We start from the raw sequence: 7,998 nt of genomic DNA, 5'->3' as shown, positions 1-7,998 counted from the left end.
GATCGAGTCATTCATCGATGCAAATCGTAGTGCCGACCAACATCTCCGAGCACATGAAAGATTTTGGTTTGGAGCCCTTGGAGATGTGCTCGGATCTAGAAATTCAATCAGATTAAAGAGCAACCATGGTTGGTGGCATCCAAGTGGGCATATTGGCAGCTTGCATTGTTCTGTTCCTTCCAATGGGGATGGCGGGGTGGCACCTCAGCCGGAACAAAGTTCTCTTCTTCAGCACAGGCTCTCTTCATAACCTTAGCGGTAAGGGTTCATCTCATGCCCTATTTTCCAAGTATTTCCAATATTTTTTCTTTCGTTTACATCATTTCCTAGCGTAGATAAGTCAAATTCCCCAATGCCCTGCGAGTCAGTCCTCCATGAAGTAGACTGGGATGAGAACAAGGGTTTTGATGATAATAATAGTTCATCATTCAATGGATCCAAAACATGGCACTGGAATTCTCAGGCTATTGAATTTGGTATGGGTTTCAAAGATTGAACAGGACCGATACTTTGGATCTCCTCAATGGCTCATGGATTGCCGTTGCCGGGGATTCAGAGGCTCGGTACCTGGCTCTCTCACTGTTAGAACTGATACTGGAATCCACTGAATCCATCTCAAAGAATATTTTCAAACGACATAGTGATTATGAATTTGTGTTTGAGGAAAGAGGGTTAAAGGTAGATTTTATTTGGGCACCTTTTGCAGTGAATTTAACTAGATTTTTGGGGAATGATCACCATGGCGGTAGGTATCCTGACGTTCTGGTCATGGGAACAGGACTTTGGCATATGCTTCACGTCACCAATGCTAGTCATTATGGTGAAGCACTTCGGAGACTGCAGAATTTTGTTGTCTCCATCCTGCCTCTGTCTCCACATTTTGGTACCGAAGGGTTTGATGCTAATCGTGTTGTGGTTCTGGCATCCCATATGTTCTGGCTTGGCATTCCGACTCTGATTAATGGTATGTTAAACATAGAGGTAAAGAGGCAGAAGATGACCAAAGAGATGTGTGCTGCTTATGCCGAAGAAATCCATAAGAGCAAGCTTTTGCGGTCCACGGGAGGGCCTCTCATGCTGCTTGACATCAAGAGCTTGAGCAGAGGTTGTTGACACGATTGCACAGACGATGGGATGCATTACAAGGGTGTTGTATATGAAGCTATTGTGTAGATAATGTTGAATGCTATTCTGGTCAATTCCCAACAAGTGAACTTTTGGCCTTGTTTGGATGGGGAGTGTGCCTGCCAAACCAGTTTGTGCCAATTCAACGAAATTGGATGGCCAAAGTAAATTACTAATTGTTTAACATTCCTTATGGTCCAGAGATAATCGATTCCTTCTGATTCTTGAAAGAAGGCTTACCCTCTTCACTAGAATAATGTTACCTGCCCTTCACTTTGTTAAACCATTCAATTTTGTTTTATTGATCTCCTCTTAATCAAATCATCGATCATTGTTATCTTTAATGTTCAGCTCCATACGTTTTGATTCCATTTTTATCAGAGCTGCATAGATTCTTTGACCCCTTCATCGACTGCACCTGTGATGTATCATGTGACAACACCCTCCTTCACAATGGAAAATTACCACATCATTGAAGTTGAATTTAGAAGGATTTTCATCCATGTTATACCTACTCTTGTACCCACACCTGCACACAGCAACACATGTAGAATTGATTTTTATTATTTTCTGCTATGTTGATAGTTTATTTCTATGACCATTCAATTCGATGTATTTCACCTCTATTTTATTAAGCGCTAATCTTCCTCGAACAGGTTTTGGAAAGCTACACTAGCAACCTTTTCATAATTGTTGGGCCTCCATTGTTACCTGGGTTGATACATGCATCAACCTGTATGGCCATAAGATGAGAAGCCCCATACACATATTGTGTCATTTCTACCCTTGAGACAACTCCCCTAGTCACAGAGATATAGTCACCATGGCTTGGAGGTTGCCCCTTATCAATTTTGATTTTGGCCAGAAACAAGTTTGAATGCCAAGTGCATGGGCTTAAATTTATATATTCACATAGTTGTTTTTTTTATATATTTAGAACCAATGTCTGTACAACAAATAAGTGTCAATGTAATCAACCGCTAGTCCAGTTATGCTAGAACATGAAAAAGAACTATAGCATGTGGTTTATGCTACACTCGAAAAAAAAAAAAAAAAACTGAAGATATTGCAACACCAGATAATATTTGTGGGGTTTTATCATCCCAAATTCCATTAGTAATCCAAAATGAAAAAAGTAAAGCAGTCGGCATAAAGATTAAACACGGCTTTCAGTGTTTTTATATACCTGGCGAGCCTCAAGATTTGACACAGCCATTGCTCCAACATAAGGAAGCCCCTCAATTACAGCATCTGCCAAATATGAAACGAAGGTAGGTTCACATCCCAATGCTGGCACACGCTACCAGTTCACAATACCAAATTGAAGGGCCAATTCTTTGTATTCCATGTCAATTTCCTCTAGTGTTTCAATGTGCTCATTGACAAAGCTGCATTTGATCAAGACCATAAAATCCAATATAGAAGCATATAATTACACTGATTTTAGTAGAGCTTCAAATATGAAGTATCCTTAATGGAACACATGAATTTACTTATTTATACAACTGAGAATAAAATCATTTTCAATAGTTTTGGGATTTCATGTTAATTGAAATTGCAGATCTCATATTCATCTTACAACCAAGGTATGCTAACTTGATCCTTTCATGTCATACTGTGATTTAATTACATTAACCAAAATGGCTACAAGACATCCAAAGTTGCAGAGCCTGTCTTCTGAGAGTAGTACATTTTTCATCCACATACCCACCACCAGCAATTCTACCATCAGTTCAAATTATATAGACTTTTCCATAACACAAGTTCTCAAGTGCACTCTTGGATACAACACTTCAATTCTTTTTTCGGCAAAAGACTTAGTTCACACAAGATGGTTATGCATACTATGATTTGGAAGACACCACTTAGAAATCTACAGTCACCGCTAGGGCTTGGAAAATGTTGCTTATAAATCTTCAATTTGGTAAGGATCAAGTTGAAATGGCAGGGGTGTGGGCTCAAAAGCTTATGCTTACACAGTTTTTCGTGGAATCTGCATAGAAACCTAGTGTTGAAACTTAAAATTTGACTGCAGTTGTCCATGTGCATTTAAAAATGCAGGAACAACTCTCTTCTATACCAAGAACTATCATTTCATTTCTTTTTATAGCCCAGGATTGCAGGGCTGGAACATTACTTCATGCTTATATGCACTCGCCTTCTTACCATGCCTTGGAAAAAGCCACCATCTAGGTAGAGCTTGGCATCTTGTATTAAATTTAGCAAGATACAAAACATGTGACTTAAAACAGGATCCGATTGGTATGCAGAACTTGTACAAGGAAGCCTTAAATTTGTCATTTTCTGCAGCAAAATATGTCCTATGTAGCTGATGAGCAAAGTATAAAATAAAATAAAAAAAAAAAAAAAAAAAAAAAATTCTAGAGAAATATATTTGTGAAAAGGCTATAGAAAGCAAGGATACATCTAGAGAAATACTTTTGTATAGTCATTGTCTTCATGCCGAGGACCTTGGTTGCTACCCAACAAATCTCTTTCATATTGTAGCCAAAGTTGAAACAAAAAAAAAGTTGCAACAAATTAAGAGTTTTAGTTGTCAAAAGGCCATCTGGATCATAGTTAAGCATTTATAAGCTTTTGCACATGTAAATAGAAGATGGAGACAAATATTTATATGATAAGATCGGATTTCAGTGGTAGTCTAGTTAAAATAATATTACTTGTAGATTATGGATCATACAAAGATAATTGTAATAAAAGTCTACCAACATTTTATTGATATTTGTCTCTTGTTAGTGTTCTTTGTTATTTGATGTCAACATCAACTAGATGATTGTAGCAAACATGTGTTTACCAACATTTTGTTATTGGTCAATACTTGCATATTGTAGGAAGAAGAGCTCGATAACATGAAACATTCAGAATATCAGCTTATCAACCTTGAATCATGGGTCTTTGAATATTCGAGTGGGGTCTTGCTGTGGACTTGTTCTTTTTAGGATCTATTACAATCACTAGTTGTTTGTTATTAAACATGGGAACTTCAAGCAAACATCTATAGGTTGCTAGACCCAAAAATAATAATAATAATAATAATAATTAATTAAAATTAAGAATTCTATAAAGCACTAGATTCCTTTCTATGTACAAGAGAGTAATTGTTGTGCCCCTAGTATTGAAATTGTAACTAGGTTCAGTCTTCATTATAATGTAATTGTAATAATAACATTGTATATTCTTTATGAAGAAAGGAAAAGAAATTATATTTTTGGAGTATGGTGACACTAGTTGCGTCATAAGAAAGCCACTAATGAAAGCTATCAAAATATGTTTTCCATCAATATGAAAGTTTACAGTGTTCATATAATACACTTTTTTCAATCATAATTCCATTGCAAAGCACATGGATGATTTCATATACTGCAGAATCCCAAGGATAGTGGACTTCTTTTCTTTGCTCTTTACAAGGGGCATCTGGGTGGGGAATATATCGCTGTAGCCTGTACCATGCTATTGCACTGCATTCAAACCATTATAGTGGACTTGCAAACCATAAATGGATAATTACTGCTGTAGGTTGACCAGTTGTGCATTCAGGGAGAAATTTAGTTATAGCAGTTTGCATAGCAAACACTAGCTCAACAAACAGAAATGAGGTGTTGGTAGGCAGGTAAAAATGCACACAACACTTAAATAGAGCACCAACAGTGTTTTTAACCAGTGATCTAACCTATGATAACATGTTCTAAAGTTTAAATTTGTGGCTAAGAAGTAACTTGCATAACTTGAATTGATCTATTGCTTAGGGTTCTCTATGGACTATCTAGAATATGGTAGAAAATGTTAGGAATAATGCTAATAAGTCTTAGATATCATGCAGATTTTGAACAAATCAAAATGGTGAGGACGTGAAGGAACCAAGGGCTTGGAGAGTCTTCACAAGGACCTCCTTCAAATAACCCATTACCTTCACCAGAATTGACTCTAATTCTACGTTCCCTGGAAGCAATTAATGAAACCTTAAGAGGGCGCCAAACAAATGAAATGGAAGGGGAACACCCTTCATCAGGGTTAGGGAACCCCGAGGGATCTAGAGACTATGATAGAAGACCTCCAATTGAGGACATTACTAGAGAGCTCCAGAAGATTAAACTCCCAGAATTTGCAGGAGGTCGTGCCAGTGAGCGTGCAGAAGCCTGGTTAGAGGGGATGGGAAGGTGTTTCGCACTAAGGGATTACAATTCCAATTCCAAAGCCAAAATAACAATATTCCAACTCAGAGATAGTGCTCTGAATTGGTGGGGTAACTTGGAGCGTCAACTACACCTCACTCCAGACACAGTTACTTGGGAATTGTTTGAGGAGAGGTTTAGGAAGAAGTACCTACCAGCATATTATGAAGAACAACAGGTAGGAGCCTTCCATGCCCTGATACAAGGAGGTCGTACTGTAGAAGAATATGAAATTCGATTTATGGAATTGGTCAAGTATGTTTCCTACATGGATACTGATCAGTGCCAAGCGGATCATTTTATGTATGGATTGAGACCTAAGATTAGGGCAATGGTAAGGATGTGGAAACCATCCTCAGTTGTAGAAGTTGTAGAAGTTGTAGAACAGGCTCGTTATGTCGAAGAACACCTAGATTTAAAGGGTGAAGGCAGAGCCATCTTTCCACGTCAAACAGGGTTTATGGGGAAGGCCCCTCGTACCTTCCCAAGGGGGGGAAGTCGGAGGCCACCACCATATGGAAACAGGGTTATACCTAGAACACCAACAGTAGGAATTTCCATGGTTTCTAGTGCAGCTTCACCCACAGTTTCAAGGGCGCGTACAAATCAAAGTCATAGGCGAGGAACAACAAGTGGGGGTAGGGGTTCCAGGGGAAGAAACTCTTTCCAAAGAACTCCACATCATTCGGTTCAAGGTCCACCACGCATCACTTGTTGGGGATGCGGAGGACCTCATTACCAGCGAGACTGCCCAGAGTTTCGAACCAGTAACAACAGAAGAGAGGGAAAAGAACCAATGGGGGAGCAGGTAGCCACCACCGAATCTATGCCGCAGTTCACAATCAACAAGTTGAACACCAGTCTGCCGTAGTAGAAACCTCAGGTATGATAAACAAAGTAAAAGTTAAATTTTTGTTTGACTCTGGTGCTACAGATAGTTTCATTTCACCAGTTGCATTAGAAAAATGTGGGTTGGCAACCTATGAGCACGATGACTTTAAACAAGTCGAGATGGCTTCTGGAATAAAACAAGCAGTAGGGCCTAGTGTTGACCAATGTCAGGTAAACCTCGGGGTGTGTATGACTAAGTCAAAGGCATACGTCACAAAATTGGGAATGTATGATGTAATTGTTGGAATGGACTGGCTAGAAGCTCATCAAGCTTTGGTAGACTGTTTCAAGAAGAAGGTGATCTGTTTAGATGATGAAGGTAGGCCAATTGAGATTTGTGGAATCAAGAGGGGAGTGTCCCTACGATTCATATCCATGATGAAGGTAAAACGTTGTCTCAGACAAGGTTGCAAACTGTATTTGGTCAAGACTGTAAGTGACCAGAAAGGACCTTCCCTGGATCAACATCCAGTTTTGACTGAATTCAAGGATGTTTTTCCAAAGGAATTGCCTAGATTACCTCCTGTAAGAGAGATTGATTTCACCATTGATCTGAAGCCAGGTGCAGAACCAATATCTAAGACACCCTATAGGATGACAACTCCAGAGCTTTGTGAGTTGCAGATGTAGTTAAAGGAGCTCTTAGGCTTGGGATTGATCAGACCTAGTATTTCCCCTTGGGGTGCACCAGTAATTTTTGTCAAGAAGAAGGATGGTTCCCCGCGCCTATGCATAGATTATAGAGACTTAAACAGAGCCACGATAAAGAATAGGTACCCAATACCTCGAATATATGACTTATTTGATCAAATGAAGGGGGCAGCGGTCTTCTCAAAAATCGATGGATCTGGGTACCACCAATTGAGGATAAAGGAGGAAGACATCTCAAAAACTGCATTTCGAACTTGATTTGGGCACTATGAGTTTGTAGTTGTTCCATTCGGTTTAACCAATGCACCAGCAGTATTCATGAGCCTCATGAATGGTGTGTTCAGGAAGTATTTGGACCAATTTGTGCAAGTCTTCCTTGATGACATTCTTATATATTCCAAGAATGAAAAGGAGCATGGAAAGCACCTAAGGGTAGTATTGACTGGTTTAAGGGAAAATCAATTGTATGGGAAATTGTCAAAGTGTTCCTTCTTTCATAAGAAAGTCCATTACCTTGGGCACATCATTTCAGGAGAAGGGATTTTAGTTGACCTGGAAAAGGTGAAGGCCATAATGGATTGGCCAGTACCAAAAAATGCCCATGAGGTACGTAGTTTTATGGGGCTAGCTGGGTATTATCGCAGGTTTGTGGAAGGGTTTTCAAGGATTGCAAAACCCATCACCACATTACAGCGAAAGGGGGTTAGGTATGAATGGACAAATGAATGTGGCACTGCATTCACAGAGCTGAAGAGGTTACTAACTAGTGCACCGATCCTTCAAGTACCAGACATGAGAAAAGACTTCACTGTCTGCACCGATGCTTCGACGCAGGGATTGGGTGCAGTATTGATGCAAGAAGGCGGAGTAATAGCTTACGCTTCTAGAAAATTGAAGAAGCATGAAGAGTTATATGCTACCCACGACTTAGAATTGGCAGCAGTGATGTTAGCCTTGAAGCTATGGAGACACTACCTCATTGGGAGAAGATTTGAGTTAAGAACAGATCATCAAAGCCTAAAGCATCTCTTCACTCAAAGGGATTTGAACGCCAGACAAAGGCGATGGAGCGAATTCATGAGTGAGTATGATTTTGAAATCTCATACATCAAGGGAAAGGAGAATGTAGTGGTAGATG

At 39.5% G+C, this 7,998-nt stretch overlaps 1 pseudogene; it reads left to right on the top strand.

The window, feature by feature from the left end:
* Window positions 1-352: 352 nt before the first annotated feature.
* On the top strand, window positions 353-1,293 carry LOC149147593 (protein ALTERED XYLOGLUCAN 9 pseudogene; annotated as a pseudogene).
* Window positions 1,294-7,998: the final 6,705 nt, after the last annotated feature.

This window comes from Pinus tabuliformis, chromosome 9, assembly GCF_031772625.1.
Source record: "Pinus tabuliformis cultivar Carrire ecotype Pingquan chromosome 9, CPIR1, whole genome shotgun sequence".
Classification (NCBI taxonomy): domain Eukaryota; kingdom Viridiplantae; phylum Streptophyta; class Pinopsida; order Pinales; family Pinaceae; genus Pinus; species Pinus tabuliformis.
Note: the sequence above shows the minus strand (reverse complement) of the source record. Positions and strands in the feature narration are given on the sequence as shown.